General features: G+C 42.7%; 1 long non-coding RNA gene across 1 annotated transcript in view; it reads left to right on the top strand.

Moving 5' to 3' along the window:
- The window catches only part of LOC137374644 (uncharacterized), a 133,688-nt gene extending 113,885 nt beyond the window's left edge, over positions 1-19,803 (top strand). The window contains exon 4 of the long non-coding RNA XR_010975864.1: positions 19,628-19,803. This is a non-coding gene — a long non-coding RNA (uncharacterized lncRNA). The remainder of the gene's footprint in view (positions 1-19,627) is intronic.
- Positions 19,804-27,379: the final 7,576 nt, after the last annotated feature.

The following is a 27,379-nucleotide window of genomic DNA, read 5'->3' as shown; positions in this document are numbered from 1 at the left end:
TGTTTCTATCTGTACCAACCTTTCAATGGTCTATTCTAGTCCATAATTGTTGACTGTATTTCAACATCACTAAAAAGAACTTTGCCATTATAGTTATTATTTACCAATATTTAATTACATTTAGCCTCCCTTGTACTGTTTTTAGTTTTTTTTAAAGACTGCTTTTTATAATTGTCTTTTTTTGATAATTTGACATTTATAGTTTAATTAGGCTTTTACAATCACTGAGTCTTCATTTTTCCAGGATGTATAGAATTTTTAATGAATATTTAAAAAATATTTGATTTTTCCTCTATACAGCAAAAGAAAATCACCCAAATACATCCTTCCCAAGTCTTCCTTAATGCCTTTAGATTTCCATCAGTTCAAAGATGGACACCTCTCCAAATTACCAATGTAATGAACAAATATGCTACGGGGAAGGGGCTTCAGGACTGCCCCATTATCAGGGGGTGGAGCAGAAGCCCAGAGCAAGGGAAGCCTAAACTTTCCTTGTGGGGCCCAGTAGAGTACTTCTCTTCCTGGCTCCACCACGAAATTCAAAAAATAGTTTTTTTCTGCTTCATTCTTTGAACTTTGCACCAGTGTCATCCGCCAAGTATTCAGATCATAGGCTCCACTCAAGAGCTAGCCTGGCAGACAGTTATCTTTGGCAAACAATAATGGTCCACAAAAACCAAGCAAAAGTATCATGCATTGATACAGGAAATTTAGTTAAAATAATATTTTAAAATTAGATACTAAATTAGAGAAGTTTACATCAACAAGCGCATGGGAAAGGCATCCGTTGCTATGTCCAGACTGGCCAAGAGGGTGTGGGAAAATGGCGCACTGACACGGAACATAAAAGTCCAAGTGTATCAAGCCTGTGTCCTCAGTACCTTGCTCTACAGCAGCAAGGCCTCGACAACATATGTCAACCAAGAGCGATGTCTCACCTCATTCCATCTTCGCTGCCTCCGGACAATCCTTGGCATCAGGTGGCAGGACCATATCTCCAACGCAGAGGTCCTCGAGGCGGCCAACATCCCCAGCATATACACCCTACTGAGCCAGTGGCACTTGAGATGGCTTGGCCATGTGTACCACATGGAAGATGGCAGGATCCCCAAGGACACATTGTACAGCGAGCTCGTCACTGGTATCAGACCCACCGGCCATCCATGTCTCCGCTTTAAAGACGTCTGCAAACGCGACATGAAGTCCTGTGACATTGATCACAAGTCGTGGGAGTCAGTTGCCAGTGATCGCCAGAGCTGGTGGACAGCCATAAAGGCGGGGCTAAAGAGTGGCGAGTCAAAGAGACTTAGTAGTTGGCAGGAAAAAAGACAGAAGCGCAAGGAGAGAGCCAACTGTGTAACAGCCCCGACAACCAATATTATCTGCAGCGCCTGTGGAAGAGTCTGTCACTCTAGTATTGGCCTTTATAGCCACTCCAGGCGCTGCTTCACAAACCACTGACCACCTCTAGGCGCGTACCTATTGTCTCTTGAGACAAGGAGGCCAAAGAAGAAGAAAAAAAAGACAAAAGCAAAATACTGCAGGTGCTGGAAATCTGAAATAAAAACAGAAAATGCTGGAAATACTCAACAGGTCAGGCAGTTAGGCAGTATCTGTGGTGAGAGAAACAATTTAACAGGTAGGTGGCCTTTCATCAGAACTGGAAAATGTTAGAGATGTAACAGGTCTTACGCAATTATAAAGGGGGGTGGGGAAGAAAAAACAGAAAGAAAAGTCTGTGATAGGGTGGAAGGCAGGAGAGATTAAATGACAAAAGGGATGGTGGTGCAATGCAAAAGGGGGTGCTAATGGGACAAGTAAAGAGACAAAGAATGGGTCGAGAGGATTAGAAAATGACATCAGAATCATTAAAGAACTACTGTCCGAAAAAATGATCTGAAATTGTTGAACTCAATATTGAGTCCTGAAGGCTGTAAAGTGCTTAAACGAAAGATAAATGCTGTTCCTGGACTTCCATAGAGCTTCAATAGAGCAGTGCAGGAAGTTGCAGATGGAGAGGTTGGAGTGGGAGTGGGGCAGAGAATTAAAATGACAAGCACCAAACCTCAAGTCCCTTCTCACTGTGGCTTTACTATTAAAGAAGTGTTGCTTAGCAGCAACAATGCATTGGTGGATATCTTGTGCAGTTTTTGGGTCTAAATTCTGCATGTACTTGAACAATCACAATCAGCTCCTGCTAAGATTGCATCCAACTCCTAATAATAATTAATAACCAAATTTTATGTGCAGAAAATATTTTGCACTCAAAATAATATGGTGTTAGAATTCAGCCAAACCCCACTTTACCACTTCACTTACAGTATCCTACATGTCAGAAAATGGGTGTTGAATCTACTGACACTGGGATGATTTTGCACATAATATTCTTGGAAAACACTAAAACATTTTGCTGCAGATGTCTTCAAAGGGTTAACCAAGGTCAAGTTTCACCAAACGTTTCACCTTAACAAAAAGGGGAAAAAATATCTCTGCTATTCATATAGGCTAGTAAAAGCCAAGGGTTATACAAGTTTTCAATGATTTTAAAGCCCGGTCCTGTAAAAGATTATTTTCTTTTCCAAATGAATTCAGGAACAAATGTTTAATTCTTTTGTGTCACAGTCTAGCCTTTTCTTTAGAATGCATTTGCACAGCAAGAGACAGAAGTTGACTCTTGAACTGCACATTGCCTGACATCTTTATAATGACGGACAGGCTAAGCCCATGTATAGCATTTTTCGTAATTGTTGGTTCGAGTCAGAAGTTCGCTTCAAAACTCTGCATTGGTAATGATGGACAGGCTAAGTCCATGTGGTTCTGCACAGCTGACTGCAGTTTGTGCCTTGCCTGATCATTAACTGAGGTCAACTGACAGACAGGTGATAACTGTTTCAATTAGCAGTAACAGAATATTAAAGCAGGATTCTTTTCAGTCATAAAAAGTGTAAAGGGGTGGGGGGGGGGAGAGAGGGAAACTCCAAGTTCAAGTCATTGTTGGTCTGAAAGAGATTAACTGTTAATATGCTGGATTAGGCTTCATTTATTTCAATTTTTTTGCACAAGTGGAGGGAACTTACTCCAAAAATAATTGGACATTAAATGCAAATTTCACCTGGGCCTCGTGACATCAGAATTACAAACATAATTATGAAAGAATGAATAATTACTGCAGTAAAATGAAACTATTGCATAACACAATAAAACCAGAAAGTGCTGGAAATACTCAGCAGGTCTGGCAGCATCTGTGGAGAGAGACCTTCCGGTCTCAGACCTGAAACGTTAACTCAGCTTCTCTCTCCACAGATGCTGCCAGACCTGCTGAGTATTTCCAGCACTTTCTGGTTTTATTACAAAATGCATCCTGTAATTTGTTTTCACGCTCTCCAGAGGACTCAAGTAACTATTTATAGACTGAATTTTTCAAACATTCCCAATTTAGTTAGAGGGGTGTTGCGGTCGAATTTTAGAGCTAAAGTCATTGATTATACCTGGTATGTGAAAGATCACATGATTTTGCTTGAGCAGTTGTTTAAACAATTTTAGCAGTTTAATATTTTAAGTGAATCGTGGATTGTCACACTATCCCCTGGGCCCTGAATTCAGAGCTTTCCCAGGAGGAGGGAATGAAACTTGCTGTAAAGGGTTTCATGTGAAATGAGTTTGTCCAATGGCAACTCATTTCCTTGTGGGCAGTGAATGAAAAGTACAATAGGAATCGGAAACCTAATCAGTAGTTGATGTGGGAAAGGAAAGATATTATACCAATGCAATGGGTGGGGGGTGGGGGTAAGGGGGGGGGCAATCTTCTGAGGACAGGAGCAGAGCAGAGGTACTTTTAAATAGCACCTGCCACGGGTGTGTTTAATGTCATCAGTAGACAAGCGTCCATTCTATGCACTGAAATTCTTCATGGCACAAAAATAATTGCCAGAACTAAAATATTTCAGTGCGAATTCATAATAAAGTTATTATAGAGTCATAGAGTCGTACAGCATAGAAACAGGCCCTTCAGCCCACTGCGTCCATGCCGACCATAATGCCTACCTATACTAATCCCACCTGCCTGCATTAATTCCATATCCCTCTATGCCTTGCTCATTCAAGTACCTGTCCAGATGTCTCTTAAATGTTGCTACTGTTCCTGCCTCCACCACCTCCTCAGTCAGCTCATTCCAGATACCCACTATTCATTGTGTGAAAAATTTACCCCTTTGATCCCCTTTAAACCTCCTCCCTCTCACCTTAAATCTATGCCCTCTAGTTTTAGTCACCCCTACCATGGGAAACAGACTCTGGCTATCTACCCTATCTATTCTCTCATAATTTTATATACCTCTATCATGTCCCCTCTTGGCCTCCTTCGCTCCAGCGACAACAGACCCAGCCTATCCAATCTCTCTTTATGACTCAAGCCCTCCAAACCAGGCAACATGCATGTGAATCTTTTCTGCACCCTCTCCAGCATTAATCACATCTTTCCTGTAGTGCGGCGACCAGAACTGCACACAGTACTCCAAATGCAGCCTAACCAACGTTATGTACAACTGTAACATGACGTCCCAACTCTTGTACTCAATGCCTCGGCCGATGAAGGCAAGCATGTCATATGCCTTCTTCATCACCCTGTCTACCTGTGTTGCCACTTTCAGGGAACTATGTACTTGCACCCCAAGGTCTCTCTGCTCAACAACACTCCCCAGGGCCCTGCCATTCACTGTATATGTCCTGCCCTGGTTTAACCTCCTAAAATGCATCATTTCACACTTGTCTGTGTTAAATTCCATTTGCCAATCCCTTGCCCACTTTCCCAGTTGATCTATATCCTGTTGTAACCTTAGACAACCTTCTTCACTGTCCACTATACCACCAATTTTGGTGTCATCTGCAAACTTACTAATCATGCCCCCTACATTCACATCCAAGTCATTAATATATATGACAAACAACAGAGGGCCCAGCACCGATCCCTGCAGCACACCACTGGTCACCGGCCTCGAATCTGAAAAACAACCCTCCACTGCCACCCTCTGCCTCCTATCACCAAGCCAATTTTGTATCCAATTGGCTAGCTCACCCTGGATCCCATGTGTTCGAACCTTCTGGACCAGCCTACCTTGTCAAAAGCCTTGCTAAAGTCCATGTAGACAACGTCCACCGCCTTGCCCTCGTCAATCCTTTTGGTCACCTCCTCAAAAAGCTCAATCAAATTCGTAAGTCATGATTTCCCACGCACAAAGCCATGCTGACTATCCCTAATCAGACCTTGCCTTTCAAATGCATATAAATCCTGTCCCTCAGAATCCCTTCCAATAACTTTCCCACCAGTGATGTAAGGCTCACCGGCCTGTAGTTCCCTGGCTTATCCCTGCTGCCCTTCTTAAATAAAGGCACAACATTAGTTATCCTCCAGTCTTCTGGTACCTCACCCGTGGCTAACGATGATACAAAAATCTCTGCCAGGGCCCCAGCAATCTCCTCCCTTGCTTCCCATAGCATCCTAGGATATACCTGGTCAGGGCCTGGGGATTTATCCACCTTAATGCACTTCAAAACCTCCAACACCTCCTCCTTTGTAACGTTGATATGCTCTGGGATCTCGCTGCTCCCTCCTTTGAACTCATTAACTTCCATGACCTTATTTATTTTTTAAAATTTTATTTAGAGATACAGCACTGAAACAGGCCCTTCGGCCCACCGAGTCTGTGCCGACAAACAACCACCCATTTATACTAACCCTACAGTAATCCCATATTCCCTATCACCTCCCTACACTAGGGGCAATTTGCAACGGCCAATTTACCTATCACCTGCAAGTCTTTGGATATGGGACGAAACCGGAGCACCCGGCGAAAACCCACGCAGACACAGGGAGAACTTGCAAACTCCGCACAAGCAGTACCCAGAATCGAACCCGGGTCCCTGGAGCTGTGAGGCTGCGGTGCTAACCACTGCGCCACTGTGCCGCCCTATTTACCTTCTCCACGGTAAATACAGACAAGAAGTATTCATTTAAGACCTCGCCCATTTCCCGTGGCTCCACACATAGATTACCACACTGATCCTTAAGGGGACCTATTCTCTCCCTAGCTACCCTTTTACTCTTAACATACTTATAGAATCTTTTAGGATTCTCCTTTATCTTATCTGTCAGGGAAATCTCATGGCCCCTTTTCACCCTCCTAATTTCCTTCTTAAGTGTACCCCTACATCCCTTAAACTCCTCGAGGGACTCGCTTGATCCCAGCTGCCTATACCTGACATATGCCTCTTTCTTTGTCCTGACTAGACCCTCAATATCCCTCATCAACCAAGGTTCCCTAAACCTGCCAGCCTTGCCCTTCAATCTAACAGGAACATGCCAGCCCTGAACTCTTCCTATCTCACTTTTAAAAGCCTCCCACTTGCCAGACATCCCTTTACCTGTAAACAGCCTCTTCCATTCAACTTTTGAGAGTTCCTGTCTGATGCCATCGAAATTAGCCTTCCCCCAATTTAGGACTTCAACTTGAGGACCAGCCTATCCTTTTCCGTAACTATCTTGAAGCTAATAGAGTTATGGTCACTGGTCCCAGAGTGCTCCCCCACTGACACATCAACCACCTGCCCAGCCTCATTTCCTTAGAGGAGGTCGAGTGTAGCCCCTTCTCTAGTAGGGCCATCCACATACTGCTTCAGAAAACTATCCTGGACACACTTAACAAATTCTTCCCCATCTGATCCCTTAGCACGAAGGCAGGCCCAGTCAATATTAGGGAAGTTAAAATTACCTAATATTACAACCCTATAATTCCTACACCTATCTGTGATTTCCCTACCTATATGCTCCTCCACTTCCCTATGACTATTGGGAGGCCTATAGTATAATCCCATCAAAGTGATCACCCCTTTCTTATTTCTAAGGTCTACCCATACGGCCTCTCTGGACGTTCCACCCAGGATATCCTCTCTAAGTACTGCCGTGATGTCCTCCCTAATCAATACTGCAACTCCCCCTCCTCTCTTACCTCCACCTCTGTCACGTTGGAAGCATCGGTACCCCGGAACATTGAGCTGTCAGTCCTGCCCATCCCTCAACCACGTTATTATCTGGACAAAAACTTCACAGAGTATTATTTGTCGCTTCAGTGCAAATTTCTTTTGCAATTCATAAATTTGTGATTTATTACTGTCTCACCAGTGTTAGTCTCTTGAATTATTAATTGACATTGGCAGATAACCTGTGGCATTGCTCATGATGATTGGGCGACATGCTGTTTTATAACTATAATGGTATCAACAAAAGGTAACGGGTAGGACCCTACCAAATTCACAGCCGTGAAGAATACGTCACGGACCATAAAACCTCAGGTCTTCTGTGAAATCGGCCATTTTGAGAACTACACACGTTTTATTCATTGACACAATGCTCACCTCACTGACTGCTAGGCATGTTGTGACCTTTGCGTGTTTTAGTGATTGACACAAGGCTCTACACGCTGATTGGTAGATGAGGGAGGGCTTCAGGTGCAGTTTTGAGAGAAGTAGTCTCAAGTATTAGCAGAGAAGTGAAAATGCCAGAATGAGCAAATCAAAAACAGCCACAACCAGTACTGCAGCACATCGAGTGAAAGAATTTAGAAACCAAAATGAACACGCAAAAAAACAAGCAGCTATTTCATCTCTTTTTAAGAAGTCGACAGAGAACTCAGAAAATCATTAGTTGATTACAATGGAACTCGTGAATGCTTTTGCAAGTGCCAAAATAGCATTGGAAATACTTGATCACTCAAAGCTGTGGGTATTCATTCACTATGATGTGCAAATGGTAGTTGCTGCCTAGTGCAAATAAACTACGACAGGACTACCTACTGAAGGGTTTTGCTTCGCATTGTGAGGAGATGAAGTCTCAGATTAACGCATGTGAGCCTTTTGCAATTATTTGTAATGAGTCCACCGATGAGCAAGACAACTATGTACTACATATTTTGTTTGATTTTATGTCTGGTAAGGCTTAAGATGTACTGTCAGGAAAGCTAACAACAGTGCTGGCAGACTGCATCCACTTAGAAGCTGTTAATTGCACCATAGTTTCCCAAGCAATAATCAAAATCGTTTTAAAATACGGTTCAAATTTGAACAAAGTGTCTGCTTTCATTAGTGACATTGCAACTTACATGACAAAATGTTTCAAATCTGTGCTCCAAAGTAATGCCTAATATAAAAACAGAAAGTGCTGGAAATTCTCAGTAGGTCTGGTAGCATCTATGGAAAGAGAAGCAGATTTAACGTTTCAGGTCTGTGACCTTTCATTAGAACAGAATGTGTATGTAATACGCATATAATTTCTCTTGCTAGTGAGCTGTGGAAAAGCAAGTTTGGTAAAGTTGACAAACTGGTCAGCTACATTCAAAAGATCTTCAAACGCTGCCCTAGCCGTAATCTTTAATACAGGTAACACATTGAAAATGCAGCTAAAATGGCTGAAATTGGGAACAAAGCATTACGCTTCCTCCAGAGCCAGTAATTATACATTGGACTTCTTGGTTTCAGGCAGTACAGTATCATGCAGCTCATCTGAAGTACTACTCAGACTTCTTCTCAGAAGAGCTCACACTGACACCATAAACACAGGTTTTAACAGACATTGTAACCCTTCTAAATGATGCTCAGCTTAAAGAGGAAGTTCATTTGTTGCCAAGAATGCTACCCGATTGGTGGATGTAATCACTTGGTTTGAATCTTGACTCGTCACAATCCATGAAGTTTACAATAAAGTAATGGATGTACTGTTCAGGCGTGAAGAACAGTCAAACTATCAACACTCTGATGATGCTGAAGTAAATACCTGTGCTCAACTGGAGTTTTCTTGCATGGCAAAGAAGCTCAAATAATATTACTGCTACGGGATAGAGTCAAGCGGTGAAGAAAAAGCAGCTCAGAGGTTTCAACAACCTTCTGCAGTGTTCTTGAAAGCTTTGCGTATCTTTGACCCTGCACAAATGCACCTGTTGATGGTGGATTTAAACTTGGTTGATGTGATTCCTGGCTTTGACAAGAACTGTAGGCTGGAGATTCCTACTTATAAAAGCATTGCAAAAGAAAGAGATTGTACTTCGCCTGTGCTGCAGTTTAAGAACTCTGTGGAATGCAGAATCCCCCACTTTGCAAGGTTAGCACAGCGCTATTTGACATTTCCAACAAACCCTGTGGACATGGAGAGAGCTTTATCTAAACACGGATAGGTGTTCACAACGCAGAGACAGGGAGTGAAGAAAGAGAAAGTTGCAGGTTGCTCCATGCTCACATTCAACCACTGACTTTAGTGAGTGAAAAATGTGACCTGTTTATAGTCAGCTTTTTATAATTGTTTTTGAGTATAAAATAAATGTCTTTTGAAACCAGAAACCTACCTTGTCTTCTTTTTGTTTTAAATAGATCATTTTCTTGGTTTGTTGCATGAAATTTATGATTTAAATACATGAAATCATGAAATTAATGATTCTTAAAATGTTGTGACTGTGAAATTTATAAAATGTGACTTGTGAATTTGGTAGGGCCCCAGTGATGGGACTGTCTAACAGGAAAAATGTTGCATGAAGTAAGTATAACAATTACAGGTACTATAGGCGTACTGTATTTGAGACTTTTAATATGTGTTGCAGTATGTACCACCTACAAGATGCACTGCAGAAACTTGCTCAGGTTTCTTCGACACCACTTCCCAAACTCATGACCTTTACCACCTAGAAAGGCAAGGGCAGCAGACGCATGGGAATACCACCACCTGCAAGTTCTACTCCAAGTCATATACCATCTTTACTTCGACCTATATCACTGTTCCTTCACTGTCACTGGATCAAAATTCTGAAACTCCCTTCCTAACAGTACTGTGGGTGTACCTACACCACATGGACTGCAGTGATTCAAAAAGGTGGCTCACCACCACCTTCTCAAGGGCAATTAGAGATGGGTAATAAATTCTGGCCTGGCCAGTGATACTCTCATCCAGGAATGAATAAAAAAAGACAAGTAAATCACCTGTGGCATTGCTCACAGTGAGTCTATGAATATAAAATGATTTTACTCAATTATATTTGTGGAGTAAGGAGTAGTCATTTACAATAATTTTTGTTCAGACCTTAGTGAAATAAAAGTTCTTGGTGAGATGATTTTACAGAGTAGAAGAAACTTTCCTCATTCTGTACCATTTTTATTCAACACTTTTGCTTTCAGTATCAATACTTATACGCTGTGGTTTTGTTCAGTTATGTATTGCATTGTTTCATCAATAGATATTTAACATTTCATTTTACTGTTCCTCTGCTTAGTCCAGTTAGACTGGATACCTATTTCCCTGTTTCTCTTTTAAATAGGCAAAAACTCATGAGTGGTGTACTTTGGGGTGGATCACATGGTTGGCTATACTAATTGGAGCAATGTTATTTCCTTGACAATGTGTCTATATTATAGAAGAAAGTACAATGATGCAGATGTTGACGCTGTGATATTATAGCATCATCAGTCATATTTGTCACTGTCAGCAGATTTGTTTATAAAATATTTGTACTTATACTCCTGAGAACATAGCTAGGTAATGCATACATAGGTAATTGCAGTACACATGGTCACTTGTTCATAGTGAGATGTTACGGACTATACGGTGTCAGTGTGGCTTAGTGTTATAATTCTCATCTCTGACTTGGAAGTTCATGGGTTCCTACCCAGTTTTAGGATTTGAACACATAATCTTGTTTTGACACTTCATTGCAGTACCGAGGGAATGCTGTTTTATTGGAGAATCTTATATAGATATTAAACTCATGCCATGTCTGCCTAATCAAACAGAAATTAAAGATTCCATTACTCTATTTAAAGAAGAGTTCTCCCAATGTCCTGGTTAACAATTATCCTTCGACCAATATGAACCACTTGTTTCATTTGCTGTTTGTAAGATCTTGCTGTGGTCATATTGGTTGTCAAGTTTGCCTATAGAACAGTGACTACACTTCATAAATTATTCACTTTTGATTCCCTCTCCCCTTCCTTTTCAAAACTGTCATTGCCATCCCTGGTCTCCAAAATATTCACCCTCCATTCTTCAGACTTTACAAACTACAGCCCGATCTCCAATCTCCCTTTCCTCTCCAAAGTCCTTCAATGTGTTGCCATATATCAGAACGATGCCCATCTCTCCCTCAATTCCCTGCTTCAATTTTTCCAGTCTAGAATCTGCTCCTCGAACAACATTAAAACAGACTGAACTGAAGTCACAATCAACATTCTCTGTGACTGTGACCATGGTGTATTATCCATCTTAGTTACAGTTCACTGTAACAGTCCTCCTCCAATGCCTTACCTCAATTGTCCAGCTTGCTGGGAATGTACTCATTCGGTCCCACTTTTTTTTAATCTCACGTATGACTTTTCTTCCATCCGTTGCATGTCACGGCAGGAGTCCCCAAAGAATCCAACATCAGACCTCTCCTATCTCTTATTGACAGGTCACCTATTGATGACATCATCCACAGTGATAGGGTTAACTTCCACTTGTACACTGAAAACACCCAACTCTACCAGTTAAGCACCTCTCTCGTCCACTCCACTGTTTCTGTGCTGTCAGGCTGCTTGTACAACATCCAGTCTTGGATGAGGTACAATTTTCTCCAACTAAACATTGGTGAAACTAAAATCATTATCTCCGACAGCCTCTGTACCATTGTGACTGACCTCATCCCACTCCTCAGTCACTGTCTCAGCTTTGGCATCTTACTTGACCGCAAGCTGAGTTTCCGATCCCATATCCTTTTCATCACAAACTGCTTACTTCCTCCTCTGTACCATAGTCTGCATCTGCCCTAACTCAGCCTAGCTGCCACTGAAACTGTATCCAAGCTTTTGCTATCTCCAGACTCAATTATATCAATGCTATCGTGGCTGGCTTTTCATCCTCCACCCTCTGTAAACTTTACCTTATCAAAAACTCTTGCTACCTATATTATAACCTGAACCCAATCATTCCTGTTGGGATGACCTAGATGAGGGATGGATTAAAGTTCAGCTAACCATTTCTCATTGGTTTGAAGCACAGAACTCCACAACATAAATCGCATCCTTTGTATTATGTGACATTATGACAAAAATTACACACAGCTCATTTCTCCTCAAACAAAAGTAAACATTTTGTTGAACAATTTTCCTTGAAGGCTATGCAACCTCGCCAGGAATGTACAGTTATAGATCTTACTGTTCACGTTTGGAAAGATCCAAGCTAGTCAGATTCTTTACTTGAACACAACTTATTTTTCTTTCCAATTTGTCTCTCTTTGTTGACACTCGGATAATACTGACTTTGGGAAATAGAGTAAAATGGTTCAGACGCCACATTAAACTCCTCCCCCATTAGCTTAAATGAAAACAAATATCGCCTCAAGTCAAAATTACTCCTACTGACTCTTTTTGGGCTACGGACAACCCTTAGATACCTTACCTAAGTACCTATTCTCTTTGTCCACAGATCTCTGAAGGTTGCAGGACAGGTAGATAAGGCGGTCAAGAATGCATAGGGGATACTCTCTTTTATTAGCCGAGGCCTAGAGTGTAAGAGCAGGGGGGTTATGCTAGAACTGTATAAAACTCTAGTTAGACTACAGCTAGCGTACTGTATACAGTTCTGGTCACCGCATTACAGGAAGGATGTGAGGGTACAAAGGAGATTTAGCTATGAGAAAAGATTGGATAGGCTGGTATTGTTTTCTTCGGAACAGAAGAAGCTGGGGAGAATTAATTGAGGTGTATAAAATTATGATAGAGTGGATAGGACGGACCTATTTCCATTAGCAGAGAGGTCCATAACCAGGAGGCATAGGTTTAAAGTAATTGGTAGAAGGATTAGAGGGAGGTTGAGGAGCAATTCTTTCACCTAGAGGGTTGAGGGGGTCTGGAGCTCATTGCCTGAAAGGGTGGTAGAGGCAGAAACCTTGTCGCATTTAACAAACACTTGGATAGGCACTTGAGGTGGTGTAACCTACAGGGCTATGGACCAAGACCTGGAAGGTGGGATTAGGCTGGATAGCTCTTTTTTGGACGAATGGGATTATTCTGTGCTGTAAAGCTATGTTTCTTGTGCGTGAGTCCAGAGAATGAATGTGGGGAGGCAATTTTATCATGGAACTGAGCATGATCACGTCCTGATCTGAGCTGCACATTGCCTTCCTACAGGTGTTACTTGAATGCAGCATGAATAGGAACCTTGTGTGGATTTTGGCCCTTCCTAGACCAGGGATATGGCAACTAATTGTAGATGTACAATTGCTGTCTGAACTTGGATCAGTTGACTCAAAGCAGAAGAGCGTGTCATGAACCTGGTTGAAAACAACTTTTTGAATAGAAAATTGTTGACTTTTTTTTGGAAAAATATATTATCTTAAATGACGTGCATCATTTGAATTTCATTATTGGTTCATATATTTCCCTTTCTACTGCAATTATTTTTGATTGGATTTTTTTTGTTGCAGTTTACTATAAGAAAAACTGGTAACTTTACATTGGAAATACTTACATTATCCAGCTAATGACAAGAGAATTGTTTAAAAATAGCTTCAAACCCTGCTTATAGCTTCATAGTCTCTTTGTTGCTGATAATTAATGAGAAATGTAAATAGATCTTGCAACATTTTCTAGCCTGGAAATATGACAGATCATCGAGCTAATGGCAACAACAAAATCTGTTTTGGATTAGATTAAGGATAGTGTTTGTGTTTTAGGATAGAATGGGTTAATTTTAGCTTCTGCAGCCACAATCCCAGTAACCACCCCACACCCCTCCCCACAGCCCCCATCTCTATCCCAACCTTCCACTGTTTCTCCAGAATCCCTCTATCCAGACGTCAAATCAGCAAACCCTGTTGCCTGTCAGAGAGTACAATGTCGGACCATTAGTATGTTAATAAGGTCTGAGGGTGACAGGTGGCCTACTAGACAGCTCAATTAAGCTGCTCATTAAACACACGCTAACGAACAGGCATGGTAGTGCCTGAACAGCACCATTCTGTAATGACATGATGTCAGAGTGAACAAACGAGAAAAATAACAAAAACATTACAGCAGTGACAGACGCCACTAATAAGGACCCTTGCACTACATCAGACCTCAAATCAATGAGCAACAGGATCAAAAAACTCAATCGAAACTCCCTGAGGGACCCAAACTGGGAGATTTTCATGTCAATTTTTGCAGAAATTATCATAGAATAACAAGCAGAATTATTAATATAAACTGCCATCAGTCGACATTCAGTTTAGTTTCCCTGCACCAGCATAACACAATATGAGTGACTTAAATTAAACTTCCCCAAGGGCAGATTTTGATGCAGTTCATTATTTAATGGTGTCACTTCCAAATTAAATTAATTCTTTTTTTTTCCAAGACTGAAGGCTAGTTTTCCTTGTTCCGTGTGCCAGCCTCCTATAGTTTGGGATCATAATTGCATCTGACAGCTCCCCGCACAATAACAAACTAAGTGGTAGGTGTCACGTCAAGGAAGATTCTGATTCTCAATGTGGTTTAAGATTGGCAGCTGGCAGTCAGCTCTTGCTTAGCTCCAGTATAGTGCTTACAGTGTAATACATGTTGGTGACTGACAGTTGAGGAGTCGTTACATGACTAAACAGATAGGTTGGCTGGTTATTAAAGGGTCATGACCATAATTCGTCTTATCTACCAAAACTGACTAGTGTTTGCTGGAATAGTGTATAGACTTGAGCACCATATTGAAGCTATTTCAGTGAAATATTTACCAAAACACTTGGTGAAGACTGGAGGGAAAAACAGATGGCTATCACATCAAGCACATCATGAAGAACCCAATCCCTTTGCTAACAATGTTATTAAGGTGACACATCCTTTCAGCTCTGGATTCAAATCCAAGTCAGGCTCATGAATTTCTCTTCAGGTTTGAGCGAGCCTAGGAGTTTGGCCAATTTCAATCCAGTTCTGTAAGTTAATTGCACAAAACTGTCAATAACTTGAAACAATTTGGCATTAAATTGGTAATCTCATTGAAGGAACCCATATGGATAACTTGTATGGAGAATGGAAATGTTATATAGGTGCAGTAGAAGGTGCTGTTCTGAGTTTGTAGCTACATCATAAATTTGTAGTAGTGTAAAACTAATATATGACTCAAACGTGCTTTTGCTGACATTCAGAGTAAAAGGCATTTGGATTACACATTTCCTTGATGAGCACAAAATGTATTCACAAAATAAAACTAAACAGCAACAACCTTCATTTTTGTAGCACCTTTAGCATAGAAAAATGTTTGAAGGCACTTTGTAAAGGTACAATCAGACCAAATTTGATGGGAAACCAAAGCTGGAACTATTAAGATGGGAGACTAAAAGCTTGGCCCAAGCTTAAGTAGGACAAAGGAGGGGAGGGAGGTGGAGAGGCTTTGAGAGAGAATTCCAGAGCATGGTGCAAAGATGAACAAAGGGATAGCTGCCAATGGTAGGGTAAAAAGGAAGAATCTAGAGTCAGAGGAATGGAGAGTACAGAGCTTATAGAGCTGGAGGTGGTTACAAAGTCAGGAAAGGGCCAGGCCATGAAGGGAACGAGGATAAGAATTTAAAATTAGAGGCATTGGCTCACCAGGAGCCAAAGAAAGTCAGCAAGAAAATGGATGTTGGATAAGCAGGACTTGGTGTGGGATAGGATATAGGCAGCAAAAGCTGACGTTTATGGATGATGTAGGATGGGAGGTCTGTTACAGGAATGTTGCAATAGTTGAGACTGGAGGTGACAAAGGCATGGTTGAGGGATTCAGTAGCAGATGGGTTTTGGCAGAGGTTGAGTTGGATGCTGCTGTGGAGGTGGAAGTAGGGATAATACATATTGGCCACAGTCACAGAAGATGTCATTTGTGAACTTAATAAGAATATTTCAGTACAGCACCACTAGATTGTCAATTATTCCTCTCCATTAACGACTGGATGTGGCAGGAGTGCAAAGCTTTGATCTGATCCATTAGTTGTGGTTGCGCTGCTTCCGTTGTTTGGCATGCAAGTAGTCCTGTGTTGTAGCTTCATCGGGTTGACAACTAATTTTTAGGTATGCCTGGTTCTGCTCCTGGCATGCCCTCCTGCACTCTTCATTGAACCAGGGTTGATCTCTTGACTTGATGGTAATGGTAGAGTGAGGTTACAAATTATGGCTGAATACAATTCTGCTGCTGCCCATGGCCCACAGAGCCTCATGGATGCCCAGTTTTGATATGGTAGATATGTTTTGAATCTATCCCATTTAGCACAGTGGTAATGCCACATAACATGATGGAGGGTATGCTCAGTGTGAAGATGGGCATTCGTCTTCACAAAGACTATGTGATGGTCACTTCCACCTATACTGTCATCATAGATTGGTGAGGACATGGTCTGGTAGTTTTTTCCCTCTTGTTGGTTCCCTCAGCACTTGCCACAGGCCCAGGCTGGCAGATATGTCCTTCAGGACTCAGCCAACATTGGTTCTACCGAGCTACTCTTGGTAATGGACATTGAAGTCCCCCACCCATAATACTTTCTGTGTCCTTGCTACTCTCAGTGCTTCTTCCAAGGTCTTGCCAATCCCCAGTAGACAACATATGTTATGTGCCATCTGACTTGTATGAGAAATGAAACATAGTAAATGGCTTTAACATAAAAAGAATGAGGATTGACTTAATTACATGTCAAGTACTTTTTGTGAAAGTCTGTTAGGAATTTTACCAGCCCTTTGGAGACAGGTTGGAAGGTGGGAGGGCTGGTAATATAGCAGGGGAAGGAGTCGGGAAGGAAGCCTGCAGTCTTCCTGCCACCATGGCATATTATTAGCGGTAGGAACCTCAACCGCATGGCCACCTACAGGACAGCCAATTGAGTCACAATTGCCCAATTAAGGGCCACTGCCCGTCCCTGCCAGGGTTTAAACCCTGGCAGCCACCCAGCAGGTTCCAGGGGTTGGGGGAGGAGGCCCTCCTTTATGACTGTTCCATAGCCCACAGAGGGCAACCCCCCGCCCCCAACGGCAATGGCCACCACTGTGGCTGTGGCGCCGCCGCTTAATTGTGACCCCGCCACCCCCACCCCGATCACCTGGTCCTGCCTGCCTGTTTAAAATTAACACCTGCACTTCGAGGGCGCCGTGCTATGGAAGCGGCCTCTCCTTCATCTTGCACTCTCAGCAGTGGCCACCACTAGTGGTGGCACTGCTGAGGCTGCTGAGCTGAAGGCCCTCCAATTGAGCTGGCAGCTCTGGGGGTGCTGGGATGGATGAGGGTGCAGGCCACCATCCTCAATTGGACGGCAGCCCCACCAGCAGCCTGTTAATTGGTCATGGCTGGTAAAATGCTGCCCCTGGGTCCCACTGCCTGCCAGGGTTGGGTCAGTTCCCAATTTCAGCCCCGGTGGTCAATTGTTGTTGGAAAAATTCAGCCCTAGGTTTCTTCAATCAGGTTTCCTTGTAGGGCTCTGAAGCCCTACAACTGAACAGGTGGTACATGTAGCCTGCTCTCAGATTGTTGCCAATGCAGCTCTAGGATGGCTCCCTAGGAATGTGAGAGTGGAGCCCTGTAGAACAAACTCATCCAACTTTCTCTCCCCAGATGCAGAAGTCTAGCTGTCGCTTGACATTTTGCTGTGCAGTGCAGCTGAGATGAGTAGTTCAGTGAAGTAAGGGCTTGATATGATATTTCTTCACTGCAAAGAGCCTTGCATTGATGCCTAAACCATCCAGTACCTCTGTGATATCAAAATTAATTTATTTCTTAATGTTCACATACATTATAATAAACATTGCATTCTAATAGTTTATTAGAATATAAAGCACCTATGACATGGCCAAAGTAATTCATTCCTGTGCTACATGTCTTAATACGACTTATGTGGTTCAGAAACATTTACATCTGAAGACATTTCTTATGGAGACTGGTAAATAAGACCACAAATTTCTAACACAAAGCTACCAACACACAGCATCACTTTTTCAGCGTCTGACACAGTTGAAGTCTTCATTTATGTTAAAAATGGCAGCTATTGATTTCTATTGTATTTTAATTGTCCCTATAAGGAGATGGAACTAAAAGAGTTATAATATTTTCTTGTCTGTTGGGAATACACTGCCTGTAAATTCAGGCAGGCACGGTCTGGACCTACACTGTATAAGGAGAGAAGATTCAGTTTGCCTGTATGCTGAAGATATTTAATAACCGATAATATGAAAAGTGCTCAAAGAATTCTTGTGGCATATCACAACATATCAGTAATACAACTATACTGTAACAACATGCTGCGGAGTACAAACAGAATGTGAGGTGTAGCAATATGATAACAGTGAGTATGCCAATGTCAGAGTTTCTATCTGTTCTTGGACAGTAGCAAGTCTGCTATATTGCCATCAACATTTACAATTAAAAACTACACCTAATTCAATATTCATTTTTCCACTTATTCCTATCTACAAGCATGCAATTAGTTTTGGTGGATTTGACACTAATAAATAGGTTATTCAATTGTCAGCTATATAATTAAGTGGCACTGATTTAATTCTCCTGGTGAGGAATCTCAGATTTTCTTGGGAGTTAAGTCAGTACAATGTCACCTGCCTATCAGTGCTATTCAAGGGCTTCTTAAAGGAATGACATACCTTAATTTAGCACCCATCAGTGATACTGTTGTGAACCTGTGCAATTTCCAAGGTAAAACATACAGTTAAATATTTCATTGCAAGTGGGTTAACACTGGATATATAGCCAGACTGTTATTTTAGATATAGTTGAGCAGACTTTATCTACCTGTAGCCTGATCCTATTTCCTACAGAATGTATAATATAAAATCTCAAATACAATAGACTCACTGCTATATTCATGACTCCAAGGTAAGAAGGAGGTGGGACTGATTGAATTAGGGATTCAATTCCCTAACTGCACATATGTAATATAATGTCTCTCGGAAAAGAAATACATTTAAGAGAATAAAGCTTAGCATTCCTTTAAAAACCCATCTGCTGATTGATGGCAAATGAAACAGCCACTAAACTAACTAAAGAACCTCGACTGAGTGAAATTGCTGCAAGTAACATCCATTAACCCCCATTGTTTTGGAGGTGCTGATGAGGGAGGTGCAGCGAAGAAGGGTTAAAGATGATCCCATCTGAAACCAAAGGATCAAGCCCCTTGGGAGGACATGAGCAACAAGTCTATGCTGTGCTCTAGATCAGGTGGTTCTGAGAACAAATGAAGAAAAGGTTTGTTACATCAGAAGAAGTTTCATGTTAAATCTATTCACTGCGACATAAATAGATCATCACTTTTCATACAAGCTGTGACCCTAATGTAACTGTAAGTCTGCAGGACCTTCTGAAAGGCCAGTGTAAACAATTCCTCACTGTATTGTCCCCTTAATGTTACATTCCTTCATTCTATAGAAGCTAAATGCCATATTAATATAAAAGATGGAATAAGAAAACAAGATTTCCATTAACTGAGGCCTTCAAAGGCCAACCACACAAAAACAACTTGCGAGTAAAGCAGAATGCTAAAATTATTGTGGATTGAAATGCTCTGTTTCCATTACTCAGTCACAAACTAATATGTTGATCAATGTGGTCTGTTTACAGGCCAAGGCTGCCCATAACCATTGAGGAAGGAATGAATACTGGAGGTTGCCCAACCTCACTGAAGCAGTTAACTACTTATGAGAAGATGAGTCTTATCCTATAGGGAAGGCGAGCTGTAGACGGCATTGGAGAGACAAGTTTGGAGTTCATAAAACAACCTTCCGTTTGTATGATCCTTCACCTTTTCACTGCTTTTCCCAACAAGGACTATGTATATTATATCCTTACCTGCATGAAGCATTAAAGTTATTCTGCCATACCTATTTTGGAATCCATTGTTTACAGGTTATATTATAAATCTTACTCCATTTATTTTGTGTAGGTCTTTCCTAAGATAATGAGTCCAGAGAGAGTGATGCCACCAGTGCAGGCATCTCACAGAACATTGTGACAAGCACTCAAGCTGCCCCCAGCATCAGCACAGAGTCTAGTACCCCAAGACTGGGTTGGAAGAATGTGCATTAGTGAAGCATAAAATATAACTGAGGAGGAGCAAGTTGAGATTCCAGGAGAGGAAAATTAACCTGCTGACCATGCTGTGTGTGTACATACTCTGCCAGCAACATGGACAAGGGATTGGCATCCTACTAGTCTGGCCTTCAGAAGAAAATTATGCAGAAGGCTTTCAGAACTACTTTAGAGTCAGTCTCCATCAGTCTGTAGTAGCAGTCAGAGAATATGCAGCAGTGCACCTCTAATGTCACTTCAGTTCTGTGGGAAGAAGTTACTCAAATGCAAAGTACCATGGAATGAGTGGCATCTTCACAACTCTTTGCAGGTGAGTCCAAAGCAATGAGGGACCAAGCATGGCACAGAGTTCCCTCATGCTTGCTGTGACCAGGGCTTAAACTTTAAATTATGAGGACAAGTTGCATGAACTTGGTTTGCATTCCCTTAAGTTTAGAAGGTTGCGGAGCAATCTAATTGAGATCTTTAAAATGATAATGCTATTTGATAGGGTAGATACAGAGAAACTATTTCCTCTGGTGGGGAATCCAGAACAGAGGGACATAATCTTAAAATTAGAGCCAGGCCATTTAGAGGTGAAACCAGGAAGCAGTTTTTCACCCAAAGGGTAGAGGAAATTTGGAACTTCTTTCCTCCAAAAGGTTATGGATGCTGGATCAATTGAAATTTCCAAGATTGATAACAACAAAGCTTTTTAATCGGTGCCAGTATCAAGGGATATAGAGCATAGGTAAATGGAATTGAGGCGCAGATCACCCATGATCTAATTGAATGATGGAACAGGCTTGAGGGGCTGAATGGCCTACTGCTATTCCTATTTTCCTGTGTTTCTACATCACTGACATTTTGGGCATCCAGTTGCTGGACATGACAGAGCGAGTGATTGACAAGATGTTGGGCTTCAGCTACATTGGATATACCCTAAAGACTGTTCTCATGCAGGTCACAAGGCATCCAGCTGGGAAATATATCTTGTGGAGTTTACTCTAATGGTTTCTAGTCCAGCAAATCTAATCAACATTAGTCCAATGCTGGCATTAACCCATTTATTTTAAACAGATTAATACTGGCAAAATAACACTGATTGCAAAATTTAGACACTCATGTTTTATAAATGGAAAATAAACTAGGAAAAAAGTCCATCAGTTTTAAAGCATTACTCGCAGCAGAATCTCATGGTATCCATTGATTGTTACAGATTGAAAATGTTACAGGTAAGAAGAAAGGCTGGGGAATAGAATGACACCTAACAATGAATGTTGGCTCATTAAAGCATTCATAAATACATGGATAGATTCCTAATTCAGCAAAGAGACATGGGAATGCACAGAGATATGGCAAAAGGATCTGCATGAGTCCTGAATGTGATCTTTAACAATGATGTTAGCTGATGGGTAGACCACTAAATGATCTTTCCTTACTCCGAGCTTCTATTACTTTTGGTATGCTTTTCTGTAATTTTTTTTAAAAATCTATTATTTTCTTCTTTAGCAGTAATGACTATATAATGAACAAGTTAAAGATTAGTGAAGACTGGATTATATCAGGAATGTGCATCATTCACATTGTTTGTTGATGAAAATGCTTTGTCATAGTTTACTTTTTGTTTACAGTGTGTTCAACCAATGAGGGTACCTTATGTCACAAGAAGCAAGGGCTTTATTGAAAAATATATATTGAAATATATTTTTCTCCATTTACTAATGTGAACAAAAAGCTCAAACTGCGCATAAAGCCGGGAAACCACTGTTATGAATAGGGATTCTGTTGCCATCTAAATCATAAGAACATTTATATACTTATGAAATCTGACTGGTCATTTTAAATCTGTGTTACTGTAGGCTTAGGGTCTCTGGGTTGAGGTGAAATCCACAGTTGCTAGTTATGGCTCGTAATTGCTTTGTGAGGAAAACCAGGTCCACAAATGATGAAGTGGCTACAAAGACATTGCGATCAAAAAGCAAAATAGTGCAGATGCTGAAAATCTGGAACAAAATCAGAGGATGCCTGCAGACACTCAGCAGGTCAGGCAGCATCCACAGAGAAAACACAAGTCTATTAGCCTTTCATCCTTCCTTAGAATTTGGAAGGGTTTATAACTGAAACATCAATTGACTCCTGTTTTTTGATGGATGGTGTCTGATCTGCTGAGTGTCTCCAGCATTTTCTGTTGTTGCTGCAATGACTCTAATAGGCCTTGACATATCAATATTTATCATCAAAAGCCATTATTGTTTACCTACGGATTATTATTTACAAAGTTATCAATCAATGGAATCTGGTTGTCTTTCTTGGCCAGAGACAGGTTATGTGATATCAATCCCAACTGAACCAACTGTGAGAAACAACTGTATTTCTTGGTATCAATCACCTTTTTGATTTCCAATATTCCAAATAAAGAAAAGGTGGTAGATGTCTTCAGACAGGTATCTAAGCAGAAAGGCCCTGACACCTTCAAGACTAGTTGCCAGTTCCATAGCCAGAAGTTACTGATTTTGAAGAATAAATGAGAAATCTTTTGTTATTTTTGCATTTCTGATTAGCTGTAAATTAAGTGTTCTGTAATCCAATGAAATTTGTTCTGCTACTGCCTAATTGTTACTTTTACTAAACCTTATTTGTAATTCCTCGGATATGACACAGGTCTGGCAGAGTGTTTATTTTTCTGACACACAAACAAGAAATGCTGGAAATACTCAGCAGGTCTGGCAGCATCTGTGGAGAGAGAAGCAGAGTAAACATTTCAAGTCAGTGACCCTTCATCAGAACTGGCAGATATTAGAAATGTAAAAGGTTTATTTTTCTACTATCTGAAGATTGAGTTGACAAAGCTGTAAAAAAAAAAGCAGTAGGATCGTTGGCTTTTTAAATAGGGACATTGAGTACAAATGCAAAGAGGGAATGCTGAACCTATACAGATCATTGATTAGGTTTCCATTGGAATATTAGGCTAAAAATTCGATTAGGTTCATTAGCAAGTATAGAGATCATGATGTGTGATTGAGAGTGATTGAGGGAGGGAAGAAGACGACCAATGGAACAACACACCAGAGAGAGGACTCCCAACTTCTCTGATGTTGTGCTGGATGCCTTAGTTGAGGAGGTTGAAAGGAGCAGAGTAGTCATGTTTTCACAGGAAGCTAGGAGGTCCTCAAGGCATACCCTCCAAAGGAATGGAAGCAGGTGGTCAGATAGGTGAATTCCAGGAATCTGGTGCCAAGGACCCAGCTGTATTGCTGCAAAAAGTTCAATGACGAGTGCTCAAGATCAGTGAATGCACATTCCAGTCACATCCCCTACCCACTGCACCACCAACCTCTCATGCTGCTCAATGTACTAAAGCCCCATCACTCACCCACAGCAATCAGGACTCATGCCTACCTTTCAGATGCTCCACCTTACCCTCACACACTTAATGCTGCAAGCCTCATGCCCACATCGTCCAGTTTCCACATACGTCCAGCTATTCAGCAATGACAGGAGCATCACCCAAACGCATTGCAACACAATTACCAACACATTTCCCTGTTTCTTGCAGGATATGGTTGCACATAACAGGAGGGTGCAGCAGAGAACCAGCAGGGAAAAGGCATGGCTGCATCCCCTGAGCCCTTTGGAGGAGACAGTGTTCTCCATTATAGATCAATGACTAAGGCCATTGCATCCCACATTGCTGAGGAAATCCAGGATGACAATATGTTCCTGCCTTATGCACCTTCTCAAATCCCACTTCACCCTCATGCTTCATCTTGCATGAAGTGCAAGCTGCAGATGGTGTGACGATGGATCTCTTACTTTCCATTGCACCCCCACCACTACCCTCCCACACCACCTTCTCTCATCTGAACTCTCCTCTTCTGCATTTTTGCTTTCAGTACCCAAGAACTGCCACCTGGCCAGCTATGGCAGCCTCACCATGAAGGGCGCAAGCAAGAGCAGGTGTCTGATGAAGAAGCAGCGTCACTTGATCTGACAGTCGTAGCCACCAGCTCAGATACAGGCTTTAGAGGGTAATATAGAGTTGGGATCTGTACATGGTGAGTCACCAGGCACAAGTGAGCTGCAGCCATGCAAAGGGGAGAGGATAGCACATGCGCCAGCTTCCCGGAAGGCGAAGTCACAGATGAGTTCTGAGGACTCAGATGAGGACTTTGACGGGACGATGTACAGGAGAATGCTAAAGGGCATGCACAGAGAACTGCTTGGTGCATTGGCAAGCCTGCCAGAAAACCTGTTGTCACTATCAAGGAGCATGGAGGAATCTGGCTCCAACTTGACACAGGGCTTTTCATCGAGCTTGGAGCCCAACATTTCAGGTATGGATATGGTGGCCAATTCTATAACAGCACTTGCAGACCCAGCCATAATGCAGCATCTGGTGGCCAATGTCTCAGCTTCCATTGCAGCGCAGACAGAAGCCACCCCATGGGTTGAATCTTCTGTGCCCGTCGTTGATGTCGGTGGGGGTAAAAAAAAAAGCAGCCCGCACCGGCTGCATGTCACAGAGCCACCACAATCTTCCGTGCGATGGCTCACTTGAACAGCCGGGGCAGCCCGTCCCCCACCCCCCGATCACGTGGAAGGAGCGGGCTGTCCATCCCCGGCCGATATGCAGGCGCTGACGCCCTTTTTAAAGCATGGATTTAAATATTTAAAGATAAAGTGAATTAAAAAAATTACATACATTTATTTTGCCCCTCTCACACCCCCAATAACCATAAAATTATTCATTTTCCCTTCCCCCCCCCACCAAAACACCTTTACGATCTGACCTTCCCCTGCAAACTGCATAAACTTTAACCTCCAACCCTTCCCACTATCCCCTATATCAATGATGTTACTTTGACCCCATTCCCCTGCTCCCACATTGAGAAAATTACTTCCTCCCCTTCCCCACCAGTGTGGCGCCATGTTTTCCTTGCCGGGGATCCGAAGGCACAGGAGTACCGGTCACCGGGCTGAAGATCGGAGCGGGAACTCAGGCTGTGACGTAAGTATGATTAATTCATTCATTTAAATTTATTTAAATATGCAAATGAAAGTCCCGTCACCGAGCAGTGGGGGTGGGGGGGCAGGGCTGCCATGAGGCTTCGCCACCACCAGCAATATCGGGCTGGGTCCTCCCGGTATCGGAGCACATGGCGGCCTTCTCCCAGAGGCACCTACAGGCCCCTCCCCCCGCCATGGACCCCAACACCTGATGGAGAACTAAACCCAGCCCAATGTCTCAGTGCTGCAGTGGAAGCTGAGGTCATGAGATCCATGCTTGTTGCCATGCAAGTCCAGACTGCTGCCATCATGGCTGCTAAAAGGGCATGCAGTCCCTCACTGCAGTCCAGCTAGGATTGATGAGGTGCCACCCTGGGGCAGTGCCTGTCATGGTGCACAAACCTACTGCCCTCTCTCAGCATTCATTCTCCTGCCTCCCCGCTAGTTCCCTTGCTGTTGCCTTTTAGCCATCCAGCCCAGACTGATGCCGAAGTGGTGCAGTTGAAGCTGGGATCTCAAGGCCCAGAGCTGCTTGAGGACATCCTACAAGGCCATTTGCAGTCTCCCCCACTGACAGTCAGTAGCCTTCTATTGTATGATTACCTTTAAGAGTGAGGTCAGATCTTAGCATGCTACTGAGCTAAGTACCAGATGTAGTCATGTGACTACATGCCAGGGACACTCTAGAGGAAAGTTCTGGAAATAGTTTGCTCTATATGGTATATAATAGTTCAGCTGCAATAAATCTGTTTGAGATCTTCAGCATAACTGGACTCCATGCATCTCATTTATGTTGCATCAGACAACATAAAGAACTCATTACACCTTCCACCAGTGATGCTGCGGCCACTGGAGGAGCACAGCATAGGAGCACGAGGACAGGCAAAGCACTGAGGGAATGCACAAGAGTGAATGGTTCAGTTTTGTATGTATTATTGAAAGTGTTGCTGGATAAAGTTGTTCTGGAATGGTTTTTTGTGGCGTCTTTTCTTTCAGGATTTTGGCGAAGAGAGTGAGTTGATGGACCAGAGTAGAGGGGTGGAAAGGTGGGGAACTGTGGAGCAACAGTAATGTGGGAATAAGATTTTAGGTGAATGGGAAGTCTGAGTAATTGCACATGGACAGCCCTTCTGGAGTGAAAGGATCCTGGTTGCCTCCTCCCTTCCTCCTCCTCTTCCGCTTCTTCCTCCCGAGGTGCCTGCTGAAGGCCTGTTGGAAGGGCAGCGCCCTCATGACTGGACCGCCACAAATTTGGAGTCATGCTCTGGAGAGTGCTGGAGGACACCCATTGAGTGGTCCAGGCAGTGGAACTGTTGTTTCAAAATGCTGATGGTTTGCTCCATGATGTTCCCAGTGGCAACGTGGCTCTCATTTTACGCGCGCTGTCCACGCATGCTCAGGTAGCAGAGGGGAGTCAAGAGCCAGGTGTAGTGACCCAGCCACCAAGCAGACAGCCTCTGGTTCATCAGAACAGCTCACTGGCACAGGATGAAAGCGTCATGGTTGCTGCCAGAACAGTGGGCATTCACTGACATGATGTTCTATGCATGGTCACACACCAACTGCATGTTCAGGGCATGGTGGCCCTTTCAGATCTGGTACATCTCCCTGCTAATATGGGGCACTCGCAGAGTCCCATGTGTGCCGTCGATGGCTCCCTGAACTATTGGGAATCCCACTAGCCTGGCAAAATCATGTGCTCACTCATCCTGCTTCTCTCGGGTTAGGAGAAGACTATAAAGTCCCCTCTCCTGGCATACAGGGCCTCTGTCACCTCCTTGATGCAGTGATACATGGCAAATTGTGATTTGTTGGCAATGTCGCCAGCTGCCGGCTGGAAGGATCTGCTGGTGAGGAAATTGAGGGTGACAAGGATTTTCACAGCCACTGGCAGTGGCTCACCCTGCTGTACAGCTGCAGGTCAGATTAGAACCATAGAACCATTCAGCCCATCGTGTCTGTGCTGGCCGATAAAACTAGCCGCCCACTTTCCAGCAGCTGGTCCGTAGCCTTGCAGGTTACAACACTTCAAGTGCCAATCCAGGTACCTTTTAAAAGAGTTGAGGGTTTCTGCCTCCACCACCATTCCTGGCAGTGAATTCCAGACACCCACCACCCTCTGGGTGAAAAAGTTTTTCCTTATGTCCACTCTAATCTTTCTACCAATCACCTTAAATCTGTGCCCCCCAGTAATTTACCTTTCCACTAGGGGAAACAGGTCCTTCCTGTCTACTCTATCTAAGCCCCTCATACTTTTGTACACCTCAATTAAGTCACTCCTCAGCCTCCTCTGTT

The sequence above is a fragment of the Heterodontus francisci genome, chromosome 10 (assembly GCF_036365525.1).
Source record: "Heterodontus francisci isolate sHetFra1 chromosome 10, sHetFra1.hap1, whole genome shotgun sequence".
NCBI classification, from domain to species: Eukaryota; Metazoa; Chordata; class Chondrichthyes; order Heterodontiformes; family Heterodontidae; genus Heterodontus; species Heterodontus francisci.
The sequence above is the reverse complement of the archived record's forward strand: the minus strand, read 5'-3'. Positions and strand labels throughout refer to the sequence as shown.